The sequence below is a fragment of the Mus caroli genome, chromosome 6, assembly GCF_900094665.2.
Source record: "Mus caroli chromosome 6, CAROLI_EIJ_v1.1, whole genome shotgun sequence".
NCBI classification, from domain to species: domain Eukaryota; kingdom Metazoa; phylum Chordata; class Mammalia; order Rodentia; family Muridae; genus Mus; species Mus caroli.
Genome location: NC_034575.1, coordinates 49,143,700 through 49,154,529, shown reverse-complemented (window position 1 = coordinate 49,154,529; position 10,830 = coordinate 49,143,700). Strand labels below are relative to the sequence as shown.

At 46.3% G+C, this 10,830-nt stretch overlaps 1 pseudogene; it reads left to right on the top strand.

The window, feature by feature from the left end:
* Nucleotides 1-3,490: 3,490 nt before the first annotated feature.
* On the top strand, nucleotides 3,491-9,967 carry LOC110295614 (annotated as a pseudogene).
* The last annotated feature ends 863 nt before the right edge of the window (nucleotides 9,968-10,830 follow it).

Below are 10,830 nucleotides of genomic sequence, written 5' to 3'. Positions count from 1 at the left end.
ATGCTGAAACTCAATGGTGCATTAATTACATTCATCTCTCATGATCTACATTTTGACTGAAATAATGGAACAAGAGAGAGGGGTTGTCTTTGTCATACAGGAGCAGAGTCTGGAGGAGGGCCAGCCAGAACACATCTGGCGAGTCGTTGATCATGTGGCGCCTCTGTGAGGGCCTTCACATAGCTTGACAGATAAGTTGAGGCAAACTCCTCTCTGCTGCCTCACTAGAGACACACATTAGAACAGAGGCCGTGTAGCAAAGGACCAGGAAACTTGGTGGGATCAACTGCAGGCACAGCTTTGTAGGCTTAGAGTCTTAAAACTTACACTTAATAAGCATTGTCAACCCCTTCAACACCCCTTCTAGCCCACTGTCTGAAGGGAGGGGAGAAAAGATGGTACATAGGACAAGGGGATGTGGACCTGTTTAGAAGCAGTTCTTTGGGGGTGATTCCGGTCTCCTTTTGTCAGGATACCAGCAGTCCCATTCGGTAGAGTCAGGATAGCAAGCAGGAATCAGCAGTGGCGGCATGATCCAGTAGAAGCAGCCAGATCTCCGAGACAGTGGGAGCGACTAGGAGCAGCAGCGACCCCAAGAGACGTTCTCTGTTGTGCTTCTCTCAAGGAAGTGAAAATTGGCACAGACTAGAGGTCAGCTAAGCATTGCAAGGCTAGCTATGCAAGCACACTGTCACTGTCCCTTGAGTCCCCTTTATATTCTCTCCAAACATCACAGTGTCCTCCAAGAGGTCTTTCCTCAGCAAAACACCATGTGAGTCTGCATCAGATGACACAACCAGAAGCTTGCACTTCAAAACTTTTTGGTTTTGTTTGTTTGTGGATTGTGTGTGTGTGTTGTTTTGTTGGTTTGGGTTTTTTTGGGGGGGGCAGGGGAGTGATGTTGGGGATGGAGGAACCCAGGTCCTCTCACACATCAGGCAAGCAATTTCCCCCTGTGCTGCAGACCCAGCCTAAGGTTACTGTCTTTCAAGGGTTATTGTCTTAAAATCGTGATACTTACAGAAGTGCAAGGCAGAGCACCAGAACCGTGCTTGACTCCTCAGTGACACCTGTACTTCTGTGACTGAATGGTCGAACGGCCACCGGGCAGGAGTGAAAGGCACTTAGCTGGGCGCGGTGTTTACCTACACCAAGACTGGTTCTCTGTAAGGCAGTTCAACCACAAACTCTAGAATCCGAACACCCAGGAAGGTAGGCTTGCTCTCAGCTCACGTGGAGTTCTCCGTAGACCGTCTCAAGAAACCTTTTGTATTTCTTTCATGATCTTTTTTTGGTGCCCTGTGCTGGTCTCCTTGGAAGAGGGAACCTCAATTAAGAAATGCCTTTATCAGATTGACCCACAGGCAAGTCTGTAGGATGTTTTCTTGATTGTTGACTGATGTAGGAGGACCCAGTCCGCCATGGGGAGGTGCCACTCCTAGGCCAGGGGTCCTGGGAAATATAAAAAAGATAGCTGGCCTTGATCCCAAGAGCAAGTCAGTAAGCAGACTCCAAGGTTCCAGCTTCAGATCCTGACTCCAGGTGCTGCCTAGGCTTCCTACCATGATGGACTGTGAGGAGTAGTGTAATATGCAACTCAAATATGTAATATGTAACTCAAATATGTAATATGTAACTCAAATATGTAATATGTAACTCAAATATGTAATATGTAACTCAAATATGTAATATGTAACTCAAAATGCAACTCTTTCCTCTCCAGGGTTTGTTTTTTTTTTTTNTAACTCAAAATGCAACTCTTTCCTCTCCAGGGTTTTTTTTTTTTTTTTTTTTTTTTTTTTTTTTTTTTTGCCAGTTTTTTCTTTTAAAACCAAATCACAGCAATATAAAGCAAACCAATACAGACTCTTTTTCCTTTTGTGATCATAATAATTTCAAAGAAAGATTGTTTATCATCATCATCATCATCGCAGGGTTGGGGGTTGGAGCTAGGGTCTTATGCACGCAAGGCAAGTGCTCTACCCCTGTGCTATAACCCAGCCTTAAAACAAGTTTAGTCTAATCCTGTAAAATCCAGTATAAAATTAAGTTCTTTCTAGAAGGTGGGGTTTTTTTTAGATTTATTTATTTATTTTATGTATGTGAGATACACTGTCACTGTCTTCAGACATACCAGAAGTGGACATTGAATCCCTGTTACAGATGGTTGTGAGCCACAATGTGGTTGCTGGGAATAGAACTCAGGACTTCTGGAAGAGCAGTCAGTGCTCTTAACCGCTTTGCCATCTCTCCAGCCCACCTCTAGAAGTTTTCATAAGGAATCTGATAGATTATAAAAAGAGTTGTAATCCTGTTGCTAAGAAACCTTTGCAATCACATTCATCCACGTATCTCTAAAGGAGGATGAATTTATTTCCTCTTAAATTCTCCCCAAATTCTTGTTTCCTAGAAGTAACATTTCTCCCCATAAAGCTGGGATCCTACAAGGCAGATGTCAGACAAGCTCTCTAAGCTGTCTTCATGAGTACTGGTGAATGAAGTAAATCGTGTTTTCTTTAGCTTTAAAGTCCAGCTAGACATGGTAGCAATGAGTATAATCTTATTATGTTGGAAACTGAGGCAAGAAGAGTGGTAGTTCGAGGCAAGCCTGGGCTACACAGGTCAGGCTAGCCTGAACTACATATGGCAACCCTATTTCAAAAACTGTAACAACAACAACAACAAAACAAAACCAAAAAAAAAAAAAACCTAGTGGATGGCCAAATCTAATGAAAGAAATATTATCCTCTGGTGTGAACTGAATATGAGTTGTTTCTTGTGTGAATTGAACATGGATTATCTCTGGTGTGAACTGAACCTGGGTTGTCTCTGGTGTGAACTGAACATGAATTGTCTCTGGTGTGAACTGACCATGGATTATCTCTGGTGTGAACTGAACATGGGTTGTGTCTGGTGTGAACTGAACATGGATTATCTCTGGTATGAACTGAATATAAGTTGTTTCTTGTGTGAACTGAACATGGATTGTCTCTGGTGTGAACTGAACATGGATTGTCTCTGGTGTGAACTGAATATGAGTTGTTTCTTGTATGAATTGAACACGGGTTGTCTCCCACAGACACATATTTGGAATGCTTGATTTCCAGATGGTGATGCTGTTTGAGGAGAGCTTGTGGAGGTAGCTGCTAGGTGGAGGAAGCTGGTCCTTGAGAATATATTATCCCTTGCTACTTCCTGCTTCCTGGTTGGCCATGAGGTCAACATCTTTTCTCTTCCCTGTTTTTACTCCCATTTTGTTCTACAGAGTTACATGGGAGCAGGAGGCAAGCAATGATGATTATGCCTTCCAAAGAGCAGGACCAAATAAATCTTTCCTCCCTCCAGACACCATGCCTTCCTCACTGTCTTGGTTACTTTATTATGATGATGATAAGATCCAATGACAAACAACTTGCAGAAGATCCCTTTTAATTGAGGTCTCACGGTTCTAAGAGGTGGGAGTCCATGACCATGACCCTGACAGGCAGGCATGGCACTGGATCCAATCCCCAAGCAGGAGGCAGAGAAGGAGAGGGAGCTGGGAGTGGCCATTGGCTTTCGGAACCTCAAAGCCCACCTCTAGTGACACATCTTCTCCAGCAAGGTCACACTTCCTAATTCTCCTGGAACAGTTTCACCAACCAGGGGGCCAAGCATTTAAACATATGAACCTATAGGGGCTGTTCTCATTCAAACGACCACACTTCCCATGACGTAGTACCTTCCTCAAATCAACTTCTTTAAGTTGTTTCTAGCAGGGCGTTTTGTCACATTGATGAGAAAAGTTAAAGCCAAAATAGCCCATAGTAGAAACCTTCAGGCCAACATTGACTAAAACAAGAATTATCTCTAAGTGATGACTTAAATTGTTATGATTTAATGTATAATTGGTAATCCTTAAGTGGGAAGGTCCAGAGAGGGTGCCAAAGTATAACGACTCAACAGGGAAATGTGCTTGCTTATTCCAAACAATATTCTAAACAAAGACACTGAAGCCATGCCTGACAAAGGTAGAAATAGAGATGTGGGCACTGAGCACAGTGGTCAAGGTTATGTTTAAGGAATTCCGGATTACAAGGAGGAACATACGGGTTATAGACAAAAGACGATTTGAAATACAATGATTGTGGGACATACTCTGTCATGAGCATGGCATGGGGATGCTAAGGAGCAAGCCCTTGCTTCTTTATGATGCTTCATGGGTAACTGTGACACACATGTCCACTGGTAGATTCCTGTCTAGGAAGAACCAGTCAAGGTAAAGACAAGGGAGGAGCCAGACAGAAGGAGCCCATAACACAAGCAGATCAAGCAGCATGGCCAATATTCAGTGCTCATAGAAAACCATGTCAGCTGGGGTGGTGGTGATGCCACCCCAGCATTCGGGAGGCAGAGACAGGTGGGTCTCAAGTTCAAGGCCAGCCTGGTCTTCAGAAAGAGTTCCAAGACAGGCAGGGCTACACAGGGAAACCCTTGTATCAAAGAACAAGAGAGAGAGAGAGAGAGAGAGAGAGAGAGAGAGAGAGAGAGAGAGAGAGAGAGAGAGAGAGAGAGAGAGAGAGAGAGAGAGAAGAGGGGGAGGGGGGGAAGAAAGAAAGAAGGAAGGAAAGAAAAGGAAGGATGAAAGAAGAAGAAAAAGAAAAAAGGAAAAAAGGAGAAAAGAAAGAGAAAAGAAAGGAAGACCACGTTAGAAGAGTGTTGGTCAGCATTTTCCTAGAGGATTAGACCAAACTATAAACAGCCAAGGCACTGACAGGCGTCCAGGGCTTCCTTCTGACACTTGCCATAATACTTCATCCACACACGTTAGCCTGCAGACGGCCAGGCATCGCTTTGGATTTGGTGATCTTCCTTCTGCAACTCTTACACAAGCATCAAAGAAAGCAGGACCTCTCCACAATTGTGGGGGAGCAGGACATGACGAGGGGCTCACTAGAATCATCACTGTGATGGGTTTTCCTAACACTTCAAGGGGTAGCATAATAGATTTTGGGGTGCGTGTGCTTTACTATAATGAGGCAGATTTTTTTTTTTTTAAATAGCATTAAAGAAGAGCCCAAGGCAATATTGGTGATACTGCCCAGCCCACTGCTCTTATCCAGAAAAGTGTTTTTTTTTCAAAAAAGAAGAAGGAGAGATGACTGAAACAGGGATTTCTGCTTTTGTTGGAGACTCTGTTGTGTCATGTGACTTTTTTTCTTTTTCTTTTTTGGAAACTGCCTTATGAGAGGATATTTTTCTGAAGCAGACACAGGAGAGGATTTTGTTGAGAACAGACACATGATGTTTGGAGAGAGTGTCAGTATAACCCAACAGACAGTGGATGGTGCTCTGGCATGGGTTAGCCTTGCAGCTCTTTGCTGGGCATCGCTGGGCTTCACTGATGACACCGTTGCATTGATCCACCTTGCTTTCTTCACCGATCTTCGCTTGTCATGGCTTCATGGAGAGAAATGCACCAAAGAACTTCTAGTGGTGTTCCGGCAGCTTCTTGCTGCTTCGGTTGACTCCAGCCAATTCCGCTGACTCCAGCCGATCAGCAGAGCCTCTTGGTTTCTTCTGGATTGAGCTTCTGCTCTGCTGCCAACTTGTGTTTGGGGTTTACTAGTGGACTGGACTGCTAACAACAAAAGATTGGAATTGCCCAAAAGAACTATTTCTAAACAGGTCCAGCCCCCATAACCTGTTAACCTTTATATACATAATATATAATTAAATAAACATACATAATATAAGCATACATAATATATAATTAAATAAACAAACAAACAAATAAATATCTTTAGAAGAAACACACATAGATATTTCAGTGGTTAAAGCACTGGCTGCTCTTCCAGGGGATCCAGCTTTAATTCTCAGCACACACATAGTGGCTCCCAGCCACCTGTCACTTGGGTTTTGGAATCTTCCTCTAAGGTAAAGAAAAGCTACTAAGACCAGGCATGTGTCAGGGAGATTCTATAAGGAGTCCAGGAGAGGCCATTTCATGACACTATAAAAGTCAACTCTGGCTGGGCGGTAATGGTGCACGCCTTTAATCCCAGCACTTGGGAGGCAGAGGCAGGAGGATTTCTGAGTTTGAGGCCAGCCTGGTCTACAAAGTGAGTTCCAGGACAGTCAGGGCTACACAGAGAAACCCTGTCTCAAAAAACACAAAAACAAAACAACAACCTGATTTGGAGATCCCAAGATGTTAAAGAGGCCAGAGCTGAAGCATACCTGCCAAGTGGAGCTGCACACAGGACATGGAACCAGCCCAAAGAGAGACGTGTGTCGTAGTCAGCAAAACTGGAAGAGGAGAGTGATCGGAGCCCTTGACATCTGACATAGAGCTACACCAGACACAGAACTACGAGCTTTGGATTTTCCATGTTGGGTCTTGGTCTCGCTTTGGTCTAGTCTTTCCTCAGGACTCGCTCTTCCCTCCCTTTTGGAATGGCAAATATATACTCTGTGTGATTGTATGTTTTAAGTATGCAATTTAACTTTTGCTTTTACAATAGAGTTAGTTTTAAAAGACTGCCTTAAGTCTCAGAAGAGACTGTGTTGGGACTGTGAAAGACTATGGGGGACTTTTGAAGTTGGACTAAAGACAGTCCAAGTCATTTGAATGAGAATGGCCTGACCGGCTTATACAGTCCCCGCACGCTTGGTCACCATTGTGGGAGGGGTGTGTCACTGGAGGAAGGCTCTGAGGTCTCAGAAGCTCACATGGGTCCCAGGGAATGGTATACCCCACCCCTACCTCCTGCTTGTGGATTGTAGGTAAGCTCTCAGCTGCTGCTCCAGCGCTATGCCTGTCTGTCTGTGGTCATGCTTGCTGTCGTGATAACTCACTAACTTAGGCTCTGAAACAGCAAGTCCTCCGTACATTCTTTCTTCTCTTAAGAGAGAGACAGCAGGCTGGGGGCAAGCCCTTTCCGCATCACCCCTCCTGGCCTCTGCTTCCAGGTTCCTACCTGAGTTTTTGGCTGGACTTTTCTGAGAGTTGTGAGATGAGATAAACACTTTCCTCCCTAAGTTAGTTTTGGTCACAACACTTGATCACAGCCATGGAAACCCTAACTAAGACAGATTGCAGTCAGTATTGTAAGTAGCCCTGAGTCAATTTAAAGTATTACAAGAGACTGTGCGCAAATCAAATATGAGCACTATGCCATCCTATTTAAAGAACTTAAGCAACCACAGATATCTGTATTGGTGGAGACACCCAAATCAAGTCTCACAGACATCTGGGGTGGTTACATTAGAAAGGCAGTTAGAGCAGCCTAAACACAGAACATTGGGTTACTAAGACAGCTTAGTGGGTGAAGGCACCTGAGATAGTCCGAGAACCTCCATTCAATCCTTACAGCTCACACAGTGGAAGGAGAGAATCTAATCCTGAAAGTTGTCTTCTGATTTCCACATGCTTGCTGTGGCACCCCCACACACACACACACACACACACACACACACACACACACTCACACACACACACAAATATGATAATGATGATGATGGTGATGATGATGGTGGTGATGATGATGATGATACGGTGGGTGAGAACTCAGGAGTTAATTCCAACCCCAGGCATGGCTGAACCTAGGTACCTAAGTAAAGTTCTTGAGTACCTGTTTCCTTCTGTCCCCCTGTTTTCTTCCTCGGCGCTGGCCTGCTACTCAGCAACCTACCTCCTTATTCTGTGGCACAACCCCAAGCAACTATAGCTTAAATGCTTCGCATCCCAAAAGTGAGAGGCTCACATCCCGTCCTTCTCTCCAAGGTTCTGATGGTTCTCCCACAAGGCCTTGCATCATTCTCCAGCTACATCTCCTGTCTGAGAGCACAGCTCAGACTGTGCAGTCCCCTACATGCTCAGCCTGGACCTGCTGCCCACCCCACCCCTGAGCTGCTGGCACTGGACCTACCACATTCCTGGGCCTGCAGGCAGCACTTCAGCTGACCCGACAGCATGGCTGCTTCTCTGTGGAGGGAGCCTTCGTACTGAGCCTTACAGAGGCCCTCTGGTTCCGTTTTAGCTCTGCTATTGCCTAGCAGTGACCTTGGGTGGTTATGGCTTCCTTCGGTACTACCACTTCAAAAAGAGAACAAACGGGTGACAGAACTCCTAGTCTAAATTCCCATTATTATATTTAATTAAGTCAGAAAAATGGGATTATTTTCCCTTCCAGGGATCAGAAACAACTGGAAGCAGGCTTTGGTTGTCTCAGTCGAAGGTCTTCTGGTTGCTGAAACTTATTCAATGTAGCGTGGAGAAGATATGTGTGTATGGGGGGGGGAGGGGTTTGCATAAAAATCCTCAGTACCTCACAGACTCCAAGGCCAGTCAAGGTCTCATGAGAGCCCAACCCCAATAAGTGGAAACCCACTAAGAGCTTTTGTCTCCTCCCCTCCCCTCGCCTCCCCTCCCCTCCTCCCCTCCTCTCATCCCTCATCTCCTGACATTGCCCCCATCTCCCCCTCTCACTAGAATTACCTTTACATTTGACTCCTTCACATCAGCACTTTCTTCTCTCTAATGGCCACTGTTTCTCCTTTTCCAGACATATGGGTGAAAATGGTTTTCTATATGGCAGTTTACGCTCACCAACGTCCACTTCACCACAGCTCACAGGCCTATCACCATGTCTGAATCCCAGCTCTCTGGGGACAGGCATCCATTACAGCTGAGAGGGGGTTGCCACTATCACAACGATGTCTTCCGTATAAAGATGGGGTATTCTCAGTGAGCGGGAGCACGACTGAGCGTGCATTCCATACAGCACCTATTTCAACAACTCAGGTAAGTACACAGCGGGTGGGGATGCACTCAGCAGTGAAGAGCACCCTCAATTCTTCCAGAGGACTTGGGTTTGATTTCCAGCACCCATATCAGATAGCCCACAGCCTCCTGGACCTCTAGTCCAGTGGATCTGGTGCCATCTTCTGCACACTGTAGGCACTCCCATACACGTGGCACAAACATGCACAGACAAACAGATAAATAAAGAGAAATCTTTAAAATTACACATGAGTTCATGACAGCCCCATAAAGAAGAGATTTAAAATGTGAGACTCAGGATTTTGTTGTTGTTATTTTTCAAGACAGGGTTTCTCTGTGTAGCCCTGGCTACCCTGGAACTCACTATGTAGATCAGGCTGGCCTTAAACTCAGAGATTCACCAGTCTCTGCCTCTCAAGCATTGGGATTAAAGGTGTGTGCCACCACAGCCCGGCTAGACTCAGGATTTTAAAATAGCAACAAAAACCCTTGGAAGAGGGTGTATTCAGAGGATATAGAATCACAACACAAGTCATAGTAAGCCTTTTAAAGAAATAAAGTTGGGGCCGGTGGCGGCTAGCCACTGCCTGTGGGGGCCAAGGCTTGGACTCCGGGGGCCAGCGCTCCTCCTTGCCAGGCAACAGATGCCCAGCGTCTGTGCAGCGCGGCAGTTGAGAAGCAGCAGCCCCCGAAGGAGTGAAGCACTCGCCGGCGCACCTCTGGATAATGCTCCCAAAGGATATCCCCCAAGATCCAGCAGCTGGTCCAAGACATTGCCAGCCTTACGCTCCTGGAGATCTCAGACCTCAACGAACTCCTGAAGAAAACACTGAAGATCCAGGATGTCGGCCTTATGCCAATGGGTGGCATGGTGCCTGGTCCCATCTCTGCTGCAGCACCGGCCTCTGAGGCGGCCGAGGAGGAAGATGTCCCCAAACAGAAAGAGCGGACACACTTCACCGTCCGCCTGACAGAGGCAAAGCCTGTGGACAAAGTCAAGTTGATCAAGGAGATCAAGAACTACGTCCAGGGCATCAACCTCGTCCAGGCCAAGAAGCTGGTAGAGTCCCTGCCCCAGGAAACCAAAGCCAACGTCGCCAAAGCTGAGGCCGAGAAGATCAGAGCAGCCTTGGAGGCAGTGGGTGGCACTGTGGATCTGGAGTGAGGCATGGTTATGAGGACTTACGGACTAGAGTTCTGGGATCCAGGCAAAGCCTGCTCACCCCGATTCACTCCCAGCTGCTGTGGTGGGAGCAACAGCTAGTGACAGGAGTGACCGAAGTCTCCTGAGAGGGACAGGATGGACCTACTGTGATGGGGTGGGGCAGTGACAACCTTTGCAGAACTCACAAGAGATTGCCTTGGGAGCTTACCAAGTGAACACACCCTCTGGTGGCTACTGAGAAAATATACTATTCAGGCTGGAAAAAAAAAAAAAAGAAAGAAAAGAAAAGAAACAAAGTTTGGAAAATATCACAGCCCAGAGCCCAACACTCACGGTCTGTCGGGGTCTTGCATGGCCTGTGTATTCTTGGCAGTGAGGATACTGAGAGATCCAAATATAGGGATGATGACATTTCTTTCCCAAAGTGACTTAGAGTAGCCAGATGGACCAGTCCCTGCAGCAGTTCATAAGCTAGGCTGCCGTGACTCTGCCGCTTAGAAGGAAGGTCATTGGGTGAAAGCCCAGGCAGAATCAGGAGATTCACCCTCGTCATCTTGTGTTTTGGGGTCATTGCTCTTCTGTTTCTCTCTGCAGACAGCTTTATGACTGAGCTGCCTCCCAGGGACTCATCATAAATGGAGAGCATGGAACTCCAAGAAAGATACACCTAAGCCACCCACAGGCTGGCCTAGCCACACATCTCCTGGACACCAGTGGTCTTCTTTCAGGAGAACAGGGCTGACTGGGTACTGGGGTTTGCAGCAACCTTCAGCACAGGTCGAAAGGCTGCGGCATGCACACACATCACCAGCTTGGGGATCATGCTCTCTACCGAACCCACTGCTTTCCCACCTCCCTGAGGGAAGATGGTCTCATCCAGGGCTGGTCTGCACATACACAG